This window comes from Fukomys damarensis, unplaced genomic scaffold, assembly GCF_012274545.1.
Source record: "Fukomys damarensis isolate Sample0158 unplaced genomic scaffold, DMR_v1.0_HiC HiC_scaffold_3, whole genome shotgun sequence".
Classification (NCBI taxonomy): domain Eukaryota; kingdom Metazoa; phylum Chordata; class Mammalia; order Rodentia; family Bathyergidae; genus Fukomys; species Fukomys damarensis.
The window spans coordinates 33,515,991-33,533,836 of NW_022900915.1; the positions used below are offsets into that span (position 1 = coordinate 33,515,991).

Here is a 17,846-nt window from a genome sequence, read left to right on the forward strand (position 1 = left end):
GGTACCGGGGATTGGGGATTGAACTCGGGTCCTTGCGCTTACAAGGCAGGCCACCGAACTGCTGAGCTAAATCCCCGGCCCTAGGTTGATGATTTTTAACCACAGAGCAACATCCAATAATTATCTTCCTTATCTTATTCCTTTATCAGCTCCGCATTTCTGTGAGAAACTGAGGTTGCTGCTTAGGACAAAACCATGAGCAATCAAGTGGGTGGGGATTGAACTCGGGTCCTTGCGCTTACAAGGCAGGCCACCGAACTGCTGAGCTAAATCCCCGGCCCTAGGTTGATGATTTTTAACCACAGAGCAACATCCAATAATTATCTTCCTTATCTTATTCCTTTATCAGCTCCGCATTTCTGTGAGAAACTGAGGTTGCTGCTTAGGACAAAACCATGAGCAATCAAGTGGGTCTTTTAAATCTGTTCCAAAGACAAAGGCTCAGACTATGAAATTATAAAATCACTAGGGAAAGGGAATTTCATAGTATAAACCTCCCAGCATTAAATCTCAATCCTGAGTGTCTTTATAAAGAATCTGAGTTGATTTCAGCCTCCATGGTAACCACAAAAGCACAGGAGACAGGAGAAGGTGAAGAAATGCAGTAGTGAAAACCCCTCAACTCCTAAAGTGCTTTCTGTCTTTACCATTTCTTCTGCTGCTTTACAAACAGTATCATGTTTTATGTATTAAATCAGTCCTCTGTGTGTGTCTTCTCTCCCCAGCTCTCTGGAAACCCTTGAGGACAGGATAGCATTTCATATACCTTTGGCACCTGGCAGTGACACAGTGTAGACAGACAGATGGGTTTATTCCATCACTCAGTCCTTCCTATAATCCAATCTGAAGCTCTCTGTTAAGGAAAAGGTGAGAAGCAGGACGGGCCTGAATACCCATTATAACTCTCCTGAGAATAACAATGCTATGGTATGGTTATAAAAGTCCGGCAACCTTTAAGTGAGCACCTATTATGGACCAGTTCCTATTGAGTCACCACGCATATTCCACTCTTGACAAACAGCAACCCTATGGATGAGAAAAATGAAGCTTAGAGGCTATGTTACTTGCCCGCTGGCATTTGTCAGTTACTAGTAGGACAGATCCATGTTACACCCAGAGCACTCAGTTCTCTCCTTTCTGTTGTATTTCTCACCTTGGATCAATAGCTAATGTGGCCTTCAGTATCTTCTTTTTCGGAACAGGGAAACAGCCCCATGTGATGGTACACACCTATAGTTCCAGCACTCAGGAAGGCTGAGGCAGGAGGATCACAAGTTTGAGTCTTGCCTAGACAACTTAGTGAGAGCCTATTTCAAAGTACAAAAAAAAAAAATTTTTTTTTAGGAAGGGGTTGGGTTTGGATTAGTGGTGGGATGCCCCTGTGTTCAGTCCCCCAGTCCCACAGAATGAGGAGACTCACACTTACTTTGCAGGCTTGGGGGAGAACACAGAAAACACATTAAAAAGGGGGAGTCTATCACTGAGCCACTCCCTCAGGCAACACTTAATAAACATCAGTGTAGCCTTCCCTTTCAAAACCCCTCCCAAGCGCTCAGAGCCTTAAACCTGTGCATCTGTCCATGACTAGGAACTTAAGAAAGTTAATGGCACATTTTCTGCTAATCCAGTTAGTAGGCCTCTTGATGACATCTTGTTTGGGATGAATTATTTGGGGTTAGGTTGTTTCTGGGGAAAAATAACCTCACTGAAAGAGTAAGAAGAGGCCATTTCCTGACTTAGGAAACTAGGTGGCAAGTCACAAATGGATATTGAGTGAGGCCAGGTTAGGAACACAGAAGGGACCCCCCCGTTCAAAGTCCCACCTTCCACCCTGTCCAGGTTGCCACTCTGTGAGCGGAGACCCCGCCTCCGGAAGAGCTGGTGTTGCTAAGTTACCTGTGTTCCTCAGGGCTGTCCACTCTGCCTGTAGTTCCTGGTGATCGCCTGCTGCTCTGAAAATTAATCCGCTGCCCCTTTGAGATTTCATAAACAAAACCTCCTGAAATTTTAGTGTCTCGGGACCTTTATAAATCTCCCAAAAAAGGTTTAAGTGATACAAAACAGTTTGAGTTTCTGCCTCGAGATTCAATCACATGTCTACTGACTAGTATCTTTCTGAACAGTGTAAAAAAAAATACTGTGTATGTCTTGAAATTCTAGAACGTATTTGAATATTTTAAAAGAGCAGTTCCCTTTGGAGAGTGTTTTTAGGATTACGTGCCTTTCTCTCCCCCAAGAAGATGGTAAACTGCCTGTCTCCCTGCAACTGCTCTGTGTGGTCTGCTCAGTGTGAACGGAACAGGCAAAATAACACACTTAGGAAAGCAGAGTCCGTTTCGAAGTGGTGAAATTTCACTGCCGCAAGCCTGCATTTCTTACTTTTACATACTTGTCACAGACTTTCCCCATAATGTCCAAGTCTCCCCTGAAGATTGTGCAAAGCAAAAAAATCAAAATTCTTGCACAGCGTTAATGATGACATCAGTGGTGAGAAAAAGATTATGCACGCACATACACAAATCCAGCTGGTACATGAGCATAAATAACAGTTTGGTGACAGCAGAAAAGTATTGATGCCTTTCAAATTTGATGTCTTTCCCTGAAGAAATTTGCTGATTTGCTGTGTTGAATTTAGGATAGTTCTCTCTTTTCTTGATAAATCTATTTTTTTTCTCACTTTCTTAAGTTATTATGCATTCGTAAACTGCATCTTGAAAGATCATAGTTGTCATCACCCACCCCAATTTTTCTTCTGCAGATAATCTAGAGAACTTTTTTAACCTTTATTTTGGCACTTGATGAGCAGCAAGATATTAATACATTTAACAGAGATGGGGAAAAATAACTGAATAGCCAACATCAGAGCTTCAGAGAGAAAAGTTTGGATAGCACAAAGTAATAATGCTGGTAAGAATTTAGGAGCATGCATACATTAGTACGCCTCCAATGTACAAGATAATTGTCTTTGTTTTTATTCTTTAAGAAAATTTTTTCCATTAAAAATAAAAATGGTTCCACTTTCTTGCAACCCCTTTATTAAAAACCATACAAATAATTAAAACAAAGAAATCACCATATAATTGGGCCATATTATACATAATCTGTTATGCCCTTTCAGTCTTTAGACAACAGTTTATTTGTGTAAGTAATTTTTATAGTACGTTGGTGTTGTGTACAGAGGATACAGTGTCTAGGATAAAAGAAGCAGTGTGACTAGTTGATGAGGTGTTGACATTGCCTTTATTTTATTATAGCTACACAGGTTGATTAGCATCATAACATTAGAATAAATCTGCATACAATTAAAATGAAACATATTGCAGAAAAAGGCACACAGAACTATTGGCCTGATTCAATAAGTTCTGGTATAGTTGAAATTTTACTTTAAAAAAATGCTCTCGACTTTTCTTTTGCCTCTTTTTTTTGTTTTTGTTTTTGCTTTTTTCCTCCCTTTGGCTGCTTTTCTTTACCTTTCTGAAAGATATTTATAACTCTCTGGGGTGCACCATCCTACTGAGATAACTGCGTTCTTGGATGCTTGAAGACAGAGATGAACAACTCACTTTCAGTGTGTGGTTATCTCATTATCTCTACTCACCTTGTTGTAGAGTATCGCTGGAGCTTCAGTGAACTGTTAGCCCTGCTGGCAAACAAGCCCCTTGCAGCTCCTGACTTGAGTTTTAACCACTCTTGCAGCCAGCCTGAATATGCCCTTAGGCTCCCAATAGAAAGGGAGCCTAATGATGTGTCAAAGATTGCCCTACAAGAGCCCACAGGAAATTCAGACTTTGTAAATCCAGGGAACAACAGGGTGGCCAAAATTTAAGGTGAGTTCGGAGCCGGACCCCTCGGCAAGAAGTCATTGTGAAGAGGAGTGCTTGTGTGCAGGTCTGATACACACACACACACACACACACACACACACACGGAAGAGGAGTGTGTGTGACACACGAGAGGAAAGAGCCTATGTCAAAATGACTGAGGGAAGATGTCAGAGGATAAATTGTGGACTGTTGGTCAGAGAAGCCAAATGCACTTTTTCAAACTAATTGATGGAGAAAGATCTAAATGTTTAAGCTGTTGATTGAAGAAATCACAGAGGTGTTTCCCAGCAAAATAACCTTAGGCAGCAAGGAAGCTTTGAAATAGAAGGAATGCTTCATCTTCATGGAGAGAGTGCGGTGATAATTTCTAAACATTCTTTTTGGAGGCTGAAGAGCACATAGGTAAAACTGGAGAATTTTTCTGATTACCTTGGCAATGGAAGTAGCTTCTCATTGTATCTTTTCTTAATCTAGTTCTGAACAAATGGCTTATGCAAGGAGGGGCTGCATTATAAAATAACCCTCAAACATTTGTGGAGAGAGATGCAGACCTTTTATTTTCCTAAAGCAGCTGTTGAATAATGAACTCAAAGTGGAATTAATTACAAATACCAGAGAAACTGTAGAGCCCTTGGGATTGCCCCATTTTTTCTGAAATCTTTTAATACTCTAATCAAGCGTCAGTAGGCTCGTTAAAGGCAGCTTGTCCTAGGACTCTACTTAAGCATTGAAGGGTTCCATGGACATGTTTCTTCTTCAGAATTTGCCTTTTCCTCTCTCTAGCCTGAACAGTACTGACCTTAACACATTTTTCCTCATCTTTTTGTTTTGTTGAAAGAACTAAATAACAAAATATTTGCCACCGGAAAGTGAATATATTCAGACTTAAAGACTTAAACATTTAGAAGCCTAAAATATAATACATGCTTCAGAAATGCTGTGTCCCCATGGAATCGCTGGACATTTACATTTTCAACATGTTCACCTGAGTTTAATTTGTAAAGAGCGTTTAAAATAAAATCCATTAAAGCTTAGGTGAATTACATTAGACAAAGGATTCTTAAGTACATTTGACTTTTTAAAGTAGATCCTGTAAAAAGGATGGAGCACCACGTTTAATGGCTAAAATGTCAGGTGTCAGTCAGCTGTGAGAAGAGAATTCTAGTGTCTCCTCACAGGACTTGCAAAAACTCTTTCTGGCATTTATATCTGAGAGTCTCAAAACCATACCAGATCTGATAAAACTCCTTGTACAATTAATTTTATTTGTGTACTATTGCAAAAGACAAAATGAATGTTTCATAGTTTCTTGCAAGTTGCAAACATGTAGCAGTGGTTTGGAAGTCCTGCTTAACATCCAGAGATGGAAAATTGGATGAACCAGAACGTAATATGGTGACTCACTTTGCCCATCTCAGGAATATACTGGACTTGATTTCATCGATTTGGCAGTACATTAGCCTGTGATCCTACGGTGGTCCTAGCATCGGGAACTTTTCTTGGTGCCTCTGCTTACCAACCCAGCTCTCTGGGTCAGTCTGCTGGCAGTGCTGCTTAGCTATTCTGTCAGTGTTTGGCTGTTGATCTTGACTTTGCGCTTCAGAAGCCACCGCTTGAAAGAAGTCTGTGGTACCGCATGTGCCGATAATTTAACAGCCTTCAGTAAGTGTTACTTAATCGGTAGCAGCAGAATGAAAACCTAGAGTCTTTTATTTGTGTGTAGATATGGTCCTGGATCTGGATCTAATTATCTTTAATTTGTTAATATTTTCCCATTTACAAAGCATGTTCACATCCATTACCTTCAAAACGGTCTTGCGTGTTTGGCTGAGCCATAGTTCACCCAAAGTGATCTACTTCATAAGGAAGTGGAATTAGGATTTAGCTCAGTGCTTCTGTCACCTGCTTCGCAAGGGTAAGGAACCAAGTTCCATCCCCAGTACCAAAAAAAAAAAAAAAGGACTGGTCCTTGGACTAAACCCAGGGCTTCCTCCCAGTCAGTGAAATTTAAAATATGACCTACCTTGTCTGTGTTTACAAATATCTCCCATGGAGAGGAGTGATTCCTGTGCAGCTCTCCACACCAGGGGAAACATAAAAATATTCACCCCAAATATACATGTCCTACAGGAAGAACCACCTTAGTAAAACAATTAGATTTTATCTAAAAAAATTTTTTTTAAAAACAAGGGAAATTCTTATATTTGGAATGTCAAGTCCAAATGGGATCTAAAGAAATAAACAATTACATAACATAATTCTCTCAAAGACCATCGGATGATACAGCTATTAAATCTCAAAGATATTTCCCGCTAACAAATTGATAGACTCCTCAGGAGTTCCAATGTGAGCTCTTAAAAAATCCATGTCACCCCGACACTATGGAAGATCTCCCAAAACTTCCTGGGAGAGGTCCGTTTTTTAATATTAAAAATAAATGTTCAATTCTAAAGTAAAAGCAGGGAAGCTGTTTCCTAATGCACCAGGGGTTACTTTAAAAGTTTTTGGACAGCTCATTATAAACTGGAAGTTAAAAGGTACTTCCTCTGATATCTATACGCTCATGTAAATAGCTATATAGTTCCAGAGTGATTTTCTTGACATTAACCTTCTCTATCCCTACCTGTGGAAGGACACTGAAAGGTTATATTTTCTTCTGCTCATGTCAGGAAGACAGAGAGCTTAGTCTTTCAAGGCTTTTGTTTGAATTTTCTGTTGATGTTTGTTTACATCTATGGATATTAGCAGATTTATTTTAAATTTTTTTTAAAAAGAAAGCTTTTCTGTGGAAATAAATATGCGTGCACATGGTAAGTGCTGTAAAGACAATGAATGGGCCATGTGACATCAGGTTGTATGAGTGGCAACACTGAGTAACACAGAGTCACACAGAGCATGGCTGTTCAGACAAGGAGAGCTCCAGAAGCTTAGTGTAAGAGCAGGCGTTGGGATGTGGATAATACCGAGACCTGAAACTTTAAGAAAAATGATCATTCTAGGAAATCCAGACAATTAACACTTGTGCAGCAGAGTAGTAACCCATCTCATCTCTGTTGCTTTTTTTCTCTGTTATCTTTCATATCTTTTCTTTACCTGTGTCTCGTCTGTTTTTATTTGCTTCCATTCATTCTTCATTTAGAACTTGTCTCCCTGTCCTGCCTTCTTTGCTCACCCAGATCTCCTTTTGTTCCCACCCTATCATGTGCTTCTGTTCCCATTAGCTGATCCTGATGTGAGTGAAGGTGAAGAGATGCATTCAGTCATTCTGAATTCTGCTTCTGGGATCAACCAGAACACTGGCTCTGCTGTATGACTTCCGCAGCATTTTACCTTACCTCTCTGAACCCTGCTGTCTTCATCTATAAAGTAGAGCTGGTGTAACCTAATTCACAAAGACTATAACCTATAAAGATTAAAAAAAAAAGAAATTTTTTTTTATATATATATATAGTGCCATTAGACACAGCTTTTCAAACACATTAAATGCTTAGTAAGTGCAGGCTTCTTATCTGGTTCTTAGATGTGTTGAAAAAAAATCCCCATGAAAACAATGAAAATGGATTACAAAAATATATGCGGTATGGCAAGTTAAGCAGTAAGTAAAGGGCTCACACTGATCGTTAGAGAGTGGGAGGGTAAAAAGACAATTCCAGTGGTGAAATGGTGCATTAAAAGCATAGTTTAAGTGCTAACACCGAAGAGGGTCCAAATGTGGGATGTGGACTTCCCAGGAAGTAAATGAGGGGAAACCCTACCAGTAACGTGACTCACAATCTTCTTCATGTTTTCATATTAAGCCTGTGAGTTGCTAAGTATAAACCCCACTATTCCAACACTAAGTCTTCAGAGACGGGTATTCGAGGGCCTCCATAAATTGACACTGTATAATGTGATCAAGCTCTCCCGAGTTCATTGCAGTGCTGTGTTTCATAGCAGTATTTCTCCTGACTTCCCTCAGTCGAGGTTGCTGCTGCCACACCAAAATGTAGTTCAGGAAAAGAAAGAGAGAGAGAGAGAGAGAGAGAGAGAGAAAGAGCAGCTCTAACTCTATACCCAGGGCATGGACTTTGGAGCCAGACAGACTTTCCTGTGAATTATGTAAAGTGCCACTGGCTTGCTGGGTGGCCTTGGGCAAATGATTTGATGATGCCGGGAGTGTTTCCTGATCTGGAAAACAGAGACTTGAGCTCCTCCCTTGCACGGTCATTTTAAAGATTATTGCTAATGTGTAAAAAGTACCTCTCTTTGTGATGCTAGGTATATGGCCACAAATAACCATTACGTTGAGGGGACATAGCCATGGGGTTTAAGTATGTTACTCTCAAATGGTTTGGCTAATCCGAAAATAAAATTTAGAAGCTCTAAAAAGGAATGTATGTCCTTCAGGCAACCTTCCATAAATACGATTTCTCCCGACTGATTTTTGATAGGCACCGGGCAGCAAGCATTCAGTGTTATCCTCTTTTGACAAGTACTTGGAGTGCAAATATTCTGTTGCCAATTAGGGACAGACCATGCTTTCAGCCTCAGCTGAGATGGGAATATAGTTGACAACTCTTTTAAAAGTTGAGAAGCCTAACCAAAACATACGTCTGTAAAATGCCACCTCGCCTCCACATGGACATGGGCTGAGAATGGGACCAAGATTTTTTTCTCACAAACCTCAAAATTCTATGCCAAAGAGCATGACTGTGATTATTTTAGCCTGCAAAAATGTTAACGAGGGTGTTATGAAACTTTCACCACAGTCAGCATGAAGAGGGCCCAGCAGAGCACCTTCCAGCAGCTAACCTTAGGTCTCCGGCAAGTTCTCCACCACCATCTGCGCCCCTGAAGGGATACTGTCCTGCTCAGGGGGGTTAGCTGGAAGCGACTGGGTATTGCAGAGCATCTGCCAAGATTAATTATTTGGGTTTTGGAATTTTTATTCATTGTAAGCTACTTTTTTTCAATACTCTAAGTAGGAGGATATTGGGTAAGCTGGAACCTGTTGTGTTTCAGGAAAGCCATGGCATTGCACATTGGGAAATGCTTTTTCTCCGTCTTCCTTTTGCTCTGCATCCAGCTCAGTCAAAAGTGATAAGAAATCATCAAGGTATAAGTTAAGAAGCAGAATGTGTAGGACGTTCGTGTTCATCAAGACAACTCGCCCACATGACCCAATTAGGGATGACACAAAGAGACAAGTTCTATGGGACCAATAACCATTGTACACAAAGAGGACCTCATGCAACCTGTATGTAATACATTCTTGTCCCCTTTGAAAAGGCCTCAAATGGGTTATCTGAAAACGTATGTTTGTGACTGCTACCCCTAAACAGTGCAGCCATCAGTGGTAAAATGCCATACCTACAATCTACTTGCTCCTCGGGTGAAATTTTGCCATGAAAAGGTTGACCTACAATGGTGGTAAAAATTAGCCTAGAATATCTAATGATGCACAAAGGTTGATAATTTTAAATCACTTCTTTTGAATGAGATGGCCACAGTGGACTTATCTAGTCTTAGAATTGACATGAATGGCCACATCTGTAGGCCTGGAAGCCCCCTCAGGTAAGTCTGAAGGCAAGAAATCTTCACTGAAGATTTTGGTTTATTGCAACATTTCTAAACAGTTGTACTCATTGACGAGAGCTCCTGGAAGCCAGTCAGAAACACGGAAGAGTAAACTTGGAGTAGTTTTTTTGTTTGTTTTTGTTTTTGCTTTATAAAATAAGGGAAAGAAACCATTGAGATCTGGAAATCTGCACCTTCTGCCTGTTTGTTAAGTGTTAGGAGCCTATGTCTCTATAAGAAGCCCTCGAGCTGGGCTGGGGATTTAGCTCAGTGGTTCTGTCACCTGCTTTGCAATAGCACGGTCCTGAGTTCGATCTCTGACAGAAAACAAAGCAAAACAAACAGAAACCCTTGACCTAAGTCCTAAGCTCTAACAGACAAACTCAGTTCCTTCCACATGGGTTACCTGAATTTTCAAACACAACGAGGAAAATTTCCATTTGGGAAGATCTCAAGCATTCTCTTCCTCATTAAATCTGATCAGCTCTTTCTTCTTAACTCATCAGTTCTAAGCAAACAGGTGTCAGGAGAGGCAGTCTTAATTTAGCAGGAACCTATTGAGAAGCAAGGGGAAAAGCCCTCTTTTCATTTAAGTTTCTCCCACATACTTGCAGTCTCTTCCATCTTGATCTGAGTAGAGAAAGGGTGGTGCTCTGACCTCCACCAGAAGGACAACAATCAGGCCCTCTGCCCACTTGATTTGATGCTCTGTTCTCTCAGAAGCCTCAGGGTCCTGGGTGAGTTCCATTGGGCTGCTGGTGTTGGAAAAGCAGGATCCTTCGGTGAGTGGTGCCCTACATTAGCTGATCACACGAGAAGCTGAGGGGTCACTAAGAACGTTGATACCAGGACTACTGCCAGATTCTAAGTAAGTAGTCTGGGTGGCCAGGGGTTGCAGATGAATTTTGTATTTTTCAAAAGCTGTAAAAATTGTACTGAAGTGCTTAAATTGTCTTTTTTAAAAGCTATCTTTTGAGGCCAGGTGTTGTGGTGCACACCTGTAATCCCAGCACTCAGGAGGCAAAAGCAGGAGAATCATGTCTGGGCTACATAATGTGTTCAAAACCAGCCTAAACTACATAGTGAGACCCCGTCTTTAAAAAAATGCTCTTTTGTATGCATAGTTTAGAAGGGCAAATGGTATTTTCAGCTGTATCTGGCTATAGAGGCTGCTGGGATTCAGTCAGAGCTCAGGTTTTCTCAGCTGGGTTTTCTGCTGTGTTCACTGATCTTAGGTGGAATTTCTCCTGTGTGAATCAGTACCTCGCCTCCAAGTGTACGTTCTTTTAGCTCTTGGTCAGAAGAAAAGAGATTTTCTTTTTCACTATAGTAGTTTGAAAGAAGCATAGATGATTGTCATTTTCTCTGATCAGCCCATTCTTGAACCCATTATTACAATCAGTAGTAGTTGATGCTTTTGTTAATCAGATCTGGGTTCAGGTCCGGGTCCTGCTGGCAGAAACAGGAAGTGGAAACAGCACTACCAGAAACTATTAGCTGAGAGACAGGCAGGATTTTCCTGAGCAAAGAAACAAGAGATGCCAACCAGAGGTGGATGGTAGATGGGCCAGCAGTGCCTAACAAAGCCAGTATCCATTCTGTATTTGCTCCAACAGTTAGATTAGAAAAGGAAGTACCACATATAAATAGTAAGTCGATAACCTGATTTTGGTGGGCCATGGAGCTGCCCACCACCTTTCACTTTCTTGAGTTGTAGATCAAATTAGACTAGAAGTTACCTAGATATGAGGTGTAAGACTAACAAAAGAAGCAATGAAAGCGTTACCAAATGTCTCTCCAGAATCAGCATTGTCCCATTTTGAATAACCAGCCTATCAGGGGGTGACGACCCTTATAGTTCTCGAAAAGATGGTGGAGTTGAAAGGTTATAATGTAGCAAGTTTCAGCTACTTCTATGTAGTAGGCAGACACATTTTGCTGTGCCAGCGCACCAAGTCTTGAAGGTGTGAGGAGAGGTTTTCAGTGAGGTATAGGATTTCTCTCTTACAGGTTTGCAATACCAATTATCAAGAACATTTCTTATCTTTGACACCTTTTATCTTTAACACAGACTTCAAAACCTGGAAGGAGAAATTTAGAGCAGACTGATATAATGGTGCCCTTAGCTTCTCTAGGAAGAGCCTTTTTCATTTAACAATTTTTAAAAATACATGTTTTCTGTCTTTTCATATGATCATGAAGAGAGATGACAAAAATTGTTTAAAATCCCATCAAATTTTATCACCTTAATTTTGGAATTAAAATTGTGAAGTAGAGATTTAAAATAATTGCTATCTCAATATGTTAGAAAAATTTTGCTTTACTTTAAACTCAATTTTCCTATCTGCAATATGGGAATAAAAATATAATTAAAAAGAATAAAGGAAAATCAAGTTAAATGGCCAGCAGAACATAAAATATTTAATTATAATTATTTATCCATGGTAGTGATTTTATTTAATTAAGGTGATTTCAGTTCAGCTTTATATTAAATTCCTATTAATCTTCAAAATAATAAATACGTAATACATTCCTTAAATATATCAACAGTACTACATTAACCCCATGTAAAATTATTTCCTTAGGAGTGAAACAAACTGTATCCTTAACCTTTAATGAACTTTCACTTTATAATTGAGTGGGTATTATTTCCATTCTACAATTGACAGGGGTCCATGAATAATATTTCTAGACATAAACCTCCAGTGAGATGAATAAGTGAAAGTATAGGTATGACAGAAATGTATGTACACATATCACATATGGAAATTATGTTCACGTGCATACTTGCTAAACGTGCATATGTTTACCCTGAACACTAAAGTGTTTTGGCTGACTTGGGCTGTCTTTACTGATGAAGTTTCTTTAAAGGAAAAAAAGCAAAGCACGCTTTCTTTTTAAAACAGAAATCTGAAAAGGTATTGTTCAGCCCTGTTCATTTTACCTTTTTAGGCTTTTTCTCCCCATCCGTGTGCCATGTGTCCTTTATGGTGCATGAACTGGGCCTAGTCCCGTTTGCCTCTGCTCTCATTTCCAAGACCGAGATGCAGACCAAGTCTTTCTTTCATTGGTACCTGTATGCAGTACGTAGTGATTGTATTCATTATGCACAGCTGGTACTGGATGCATAATACACATCTTCATTATGTTTCACCCCTTTCCTCTCCCTGTCCCCTCTCTCCGTTTCTCGGTCCCCTTTCCATTCGCAAAAGATCTATCTCCCTGCGTATTATTATCTGCCGTTCATGTTGCTCTTTACTTATGCTTTCTGTTTCTCGTGTGAGAGAGACCTTGTGATATTTAAGCTTGTGTGTCTGATTGATGGCACGTAACAGCATGGTCTGGAGCCAGTGTTCTCTGCTGGTATTTAGAAGCCATACACCTCTCCATGCTGCCCCAAGACCAAACTAAAGCTAGGAAGGAAGAAACATATTGCTACCCCGTTACTGCACTAGTACACACTGAATCTGCATTGATGCCGAGCTTACGTCTTTCTTAGGATGAGAAGCGTGATGAACATTTCTGGACAGCAGGGTGGTCAAACACATATGAAAGCCAAGATAAAAATGGAAGGAGGGCAGCGTGGCCACAACAGTAAGCTAGGAAAGGGGAGCTGGTTTCTGCCCACTGTCGTGAGCTGAGGGGACAAAGCCACACACCTGTCTCCTGGGAGATAGAAGGGCTCTGAGGAAGCTGACCGCAGAACAGGGAGCCCTTTAGATTGGAGCAATTGATAGAGAGAAATGGCTGTAAAAACAATGGGAAATCTGCCAGGGCTCACCTGCTTTTCCATGCTTGATATAGTTTAGTTAACTTCCAAACACACATACTAGGCTTTATCATGTAAAAAAAAAAATGAATGAAAGGAATGTTTAGTAGCTGTTATAGGAAGATATAGGATTATCCTAGAGTTTTAGAAGTGCTCACATAAAAACAGTTGGAAGTGGTTTTCAGATTTATTTCACTCTTCCTGCTGTGTTCAGCGGTTTTCATTTCTATTTTCTTGATGTCATATACTGAGAAAAGCAAACCCAACCAACCAAAAGGAGTTGCTGACTGTTGCTGACCAGAAAAATGAAGCACACCCCCGCCACAACCCGTTTTCCTGCTATTTTTGCGGCTGAATGTGGGAGCAAGGAGTTTCATTTCCTGGTAGGTGGTACTGTAGGTAGCTTGGTAATAGAGATCACTAAGGAATGAGAATGCAGTCTTAAAGTTAGGCCCAAATTAAAAGGTTCCCCACTTCTGGCATGATTGCCAAGTGAGAAAACGTTGGCATCATCTTCAGCTGGTAGTGCTTTGTTCCGGGCAGGGCTGATGAGGAGATTGATACTCTGTCCCCTTTTCTTGTGTAAAGATTGGCTTTTGTTTTGGTTTATTTGACCTGTTTTCTTTCAGCATGTTGGTAGGCTATCTTTCTGCCTTTTCCATTTCTTTCCACATCTCCAGCTCAGTTTTCCTTAGCATTTTTCTGAACTTCTCCACCATTTCTTATTGAAAGGGTGAGAATATTTTAAAAATGGTCATATTGTTGTGAGAATTGAGAACTGACTGAGGGTGGTAGCATTTTAGTGCATTTTTCCATCTTCTGCCTCTACAGCCAGGCTTTTGTAATCGCAATTAGCAACGATTGCAGTAGGTATTGGCGCTATTTCTCTGTAGCTTTTGCAGATCTTCTCTGAACTCAGATGCGGAACAGTTATCTTAAGACTCATCAGGCGAAAAGTGTCATCACCACCCTCTTCAGTTCTCTTGCCAGTGTGGGCGGGGTCTGTCCAAGAGCCAGGGCCTTTCCTTGCCTCAGTCTACTCTCAGTTGTTCGTAGTGGAATTTGCCTCCACAAAAGCTTTTCGCTTTTTCTTCGTCTTCTGACAGACATATGACCTTCTTTGTTTTTTTCTAGCTCATTTTCCTTATCAGCACAGGTTTGCAGTATGTAACACTCACATTCCTGGTGTGTGGTTAGTGTGTGTAGATAACGCAGCTTCATTCCTTTCTCATCCCCTTCCTTCCCTTCCCTCTCTACTCCATGTCCGTATCTCTTTCCCCTTGAGAAAGAGCCCCTCCTTCCTAAACAGCTGTACAGAAGTGTAATTCGTGTCATGTAATTTGTCCATTTTAAGAGTGTAATCCACTGACTTTCAGTAAGGTTGCTCACTGTGCAACCCTCATCTCAAAGGACCCCTCTGGCCTGGTCGTGGTCACTCTTAGTTCTCACCTCAGCTCCTGGAGACCACCAATCAGTTTTACGTTGCTAGGGATTTGACTTTTCTGTATGTTTTCTATAAATGTAATCATATAGTCTGTTCTTTACCTCTGACTTCTTTCACTTAGCATGAGTTTGGGTCAATGACAGAGAATGTGTCGGTAGTGACTTCTTTTCATTGCTCGATAGTGTATCCCACTGTATGAACAGGGTACATTTTGATTATGCATTCATCAGTTGATAAATACTTGTGTTGTTTCCATTTTGAAAGCATCATGAAAAATACTCCAATAGGATAGACATTTGTATCGGTCAGCTTTTCTGCTGTTGGAACAAAAAATACCTGATACCCATAATTTAGATGAGGAGAGGCTTCTCTGGTTCGTTGTTTCAGAGGTTCCTGACTGGGTGCTTTTAAGGCAGGAATGTTGTGGCAGGAGGGTACAGTGGAGCAGAACTGCTTGGTTCATGGCAACTGGGAAACAGAGCTAAGCGACAACCCCAGAGAGAAAGGTGCCAGGAAGCGGCTACAGTACCCATGGCCACACCTACATTCACCCACCCAGACACACCCAGAAGTGGGTTTCGCTGATCCCCTAGGTAGCTCTGAAGCCAATCAAATCAACAAGCCAGTTTAACTGTCACAATATTTCATGTGCGAGTCTTTATGGGGGCCGGCATTTCACTTCTCTTGTCTAGATACCAAGGAATGGAATTGTGGGTTAGTATAGCAAGTTTACATTACCTTGTAAGAAACGACCAAAATGTTCTTCAGAATGGTCATACTGTTTCCTTCTCTGCCAACAGTGTCTGAGGGCACTAGTTTTTTCATATCTTTACCAACATGTAGCATTTTTATCTTGATAATGGCCACTCAATGGATATGAAGTGATGGCATCTCTTTGTAGTTTAGTTTACATTTTCCTACTGACCAGTGAATGATGTCAAGCATTTTTCATGTGCTTATTAATTATTAATGTTTTCTTTGTTAAAATGGCTACTTAAATATTTTTGCCCTTTCTTGAGTTTTTGTCCTTGTATTATTAAGTTTTGAGTGTTCTTTATATATTCTGAATACAAGACCTTCATCAGGTATATAATTTACAATTACTTTCTCCCAATATGTTGCTCATCTTTTCAATTTTTTAAATAATGTTTTTGGAACACAAAAGTTTTTAACTTTAATGAAATCAAGTCAGATATATTTAGAGTGGAGGGAATAATCTCAGTATTCTATCTGTGAATTCTTTGCCTACTCCAAGGCCACAGATATTTTTATAGAAGTTTTATAATTTTAGCTGTATGGTTTGTTTTGCATACTTTTTTGCATAGAATGATTTTATTACTTTTAAAGATAATATTAATTTACACCTTTCTGCTCATCCCAAGTAAACCCAAGTGAGTCTTTGAGAAATTTCTGAAGACATATAGAAGAGGATAATATTTTGGTTTGCATAACCTAATCTCAAATTGAACCACCTTTTGGCTAATGTTTATATTTTCTTTTTCTTCTTTCTTTCTTTCTTTCTTTCTTTCTTTCTTTCTTTCTTTCTATTTATTTATTTATTTATTGGTGCTGGGGATCAAACTCGGGACCTTGCGCTTGCAAAGCAGGTGGTGGAATCCCTGAGCTAAATCCCCAGCCCCATACATTTTCTTTTTAAAACACCCACCTATAGCTACATTTTTCCTAGGGAGGACATTAAATTCCATAGAGTTATAAAAACTCTCCTTTTGACTAATTTAGAAGATTGAGCAAAGTGATGTTTTGAGTCACTGTCCTGAAAATGACTATTTGAGCAGGTCATCAACAAGAAACTTGCCAGCCGTCATGTGAGAGTGTGATATCAAAGGTATTCCATCTGAACACTTGATTAATGCCTGCAGAATGCACTCTTTTGTTTAAATAAAATGCAGTATTTAGTTACTCAGGAAAATTGATCCGAGTAACACACTGATAGAAAAGTCTGGAAATTTTTATTAAAAAATAAAGAAGCATAAATGTTTGTTGAGAACCCTATGTGAGCATCATGTACGTAGCTCAAGAAAATATGTCCATCCCCGATGGGTCATTTTTAGAAGTAAGATTTTATAGGAAATCAAAATAAAACAACAAAAATGCCCAAAAGATAACACATCCGAGCTTGCCCGTGTCAGAGAAGTGAAAGTTCTTCTGAAAATGACATGGCCTCCTTTCAGAACTCTGGAATCCTAAACTACAAGACACTTCAGGAACTATTTTGGCTGCAAAGGATAGGAGAGATTTTTCTTTTCTGTAATTTTGATCACAGTGGAAATGGTTTTTGTATTTCTAGCAGTTTGACAAGAGCTAATTACAATGCGCTCATCTGTTTTGCGGACCAATTTGAGCCACCGGGCATCAACACCATAGTCACACAGCAGCCCTGCAAATGATACGCATGCTTCCCTTGCTCCAAGAATTTGTACTTGCTATAAAAGAAAACAGATTTGGACAGCCCTGAAAAAGTTGGGTTTGGTTTGGTTGGAAGAAAACATTTCAGAATTACATTAGAGCTGGCCTACAAGTGAACTAAAAATACCTGCTCATCTCAGTGGTCTTGGCCGTGGGCCTTTCCTTCTACTGTAAAAGTCAGGCTGTTTGAACAGTTGGAGTTCGGCTTGCTTGCTGTCTAAACTAGTGTTCTCTGATAACTTCTGTTACCACTGAAGCACAAGCCCTGTTGCCTTTAAGAAAATGTTTAGAAGTGTGGAAAATAGCCAAGAGAAATGTATACTTAGTGTTCAAACCTTTAGGCTTCCCGTGCAGTAAGGAGACCACTTAGATCTGCTAAGAAAGGGGAGAAAGACATTCATCAGTAAACATTACACAGCAAGGGTAAAAGATGGAGTGGAGTAAAGAAGGCTGTTAAAATCAGCCTAAGATGATTATTTGAATTGCAAAGAGAAATGTTCAGACATAGCTAGAGATGCTAAACATAACTCTTGAAGTTTTTCCAGAACAGAGGGATTGGGAGAATGAGACCAGTGAAGGAGAAAATTAGAAAATTATAAGACAGAATGGGAGATGAAGTTTCAGAAGCCAGTAAGATAGCTTGAATATATGATATTATTAGGTCTTAAATCTATTTATGAGGGTGAATTTTTTAAAACACGCTTTCTGACTTTGGCTCTGTGATTTTAAGATTGAGATGAAGATGTTAAATCTGGACAAAGAACAGTCAACAGTAACGGCAAGGTTATGTCGTGGAGTATTAAAAGGAGAGACCAGAAATCAGTAG

General features: G+C 39.9%; 1 protein-coding gene across 8 annotated transcripts in view; it reads left to right on the forward strand.

Moving 5' to 3' along the window:
- Mctp1 (multiple C2 and transmembrane domain containing 1) overlaps window positions 1-17,846 on the forward strand; it is a 499,895-nt gene that overhangs the window by 383,877 nt on the left and 98,172 nt on the right. The window lies entirely within an intron of this gene.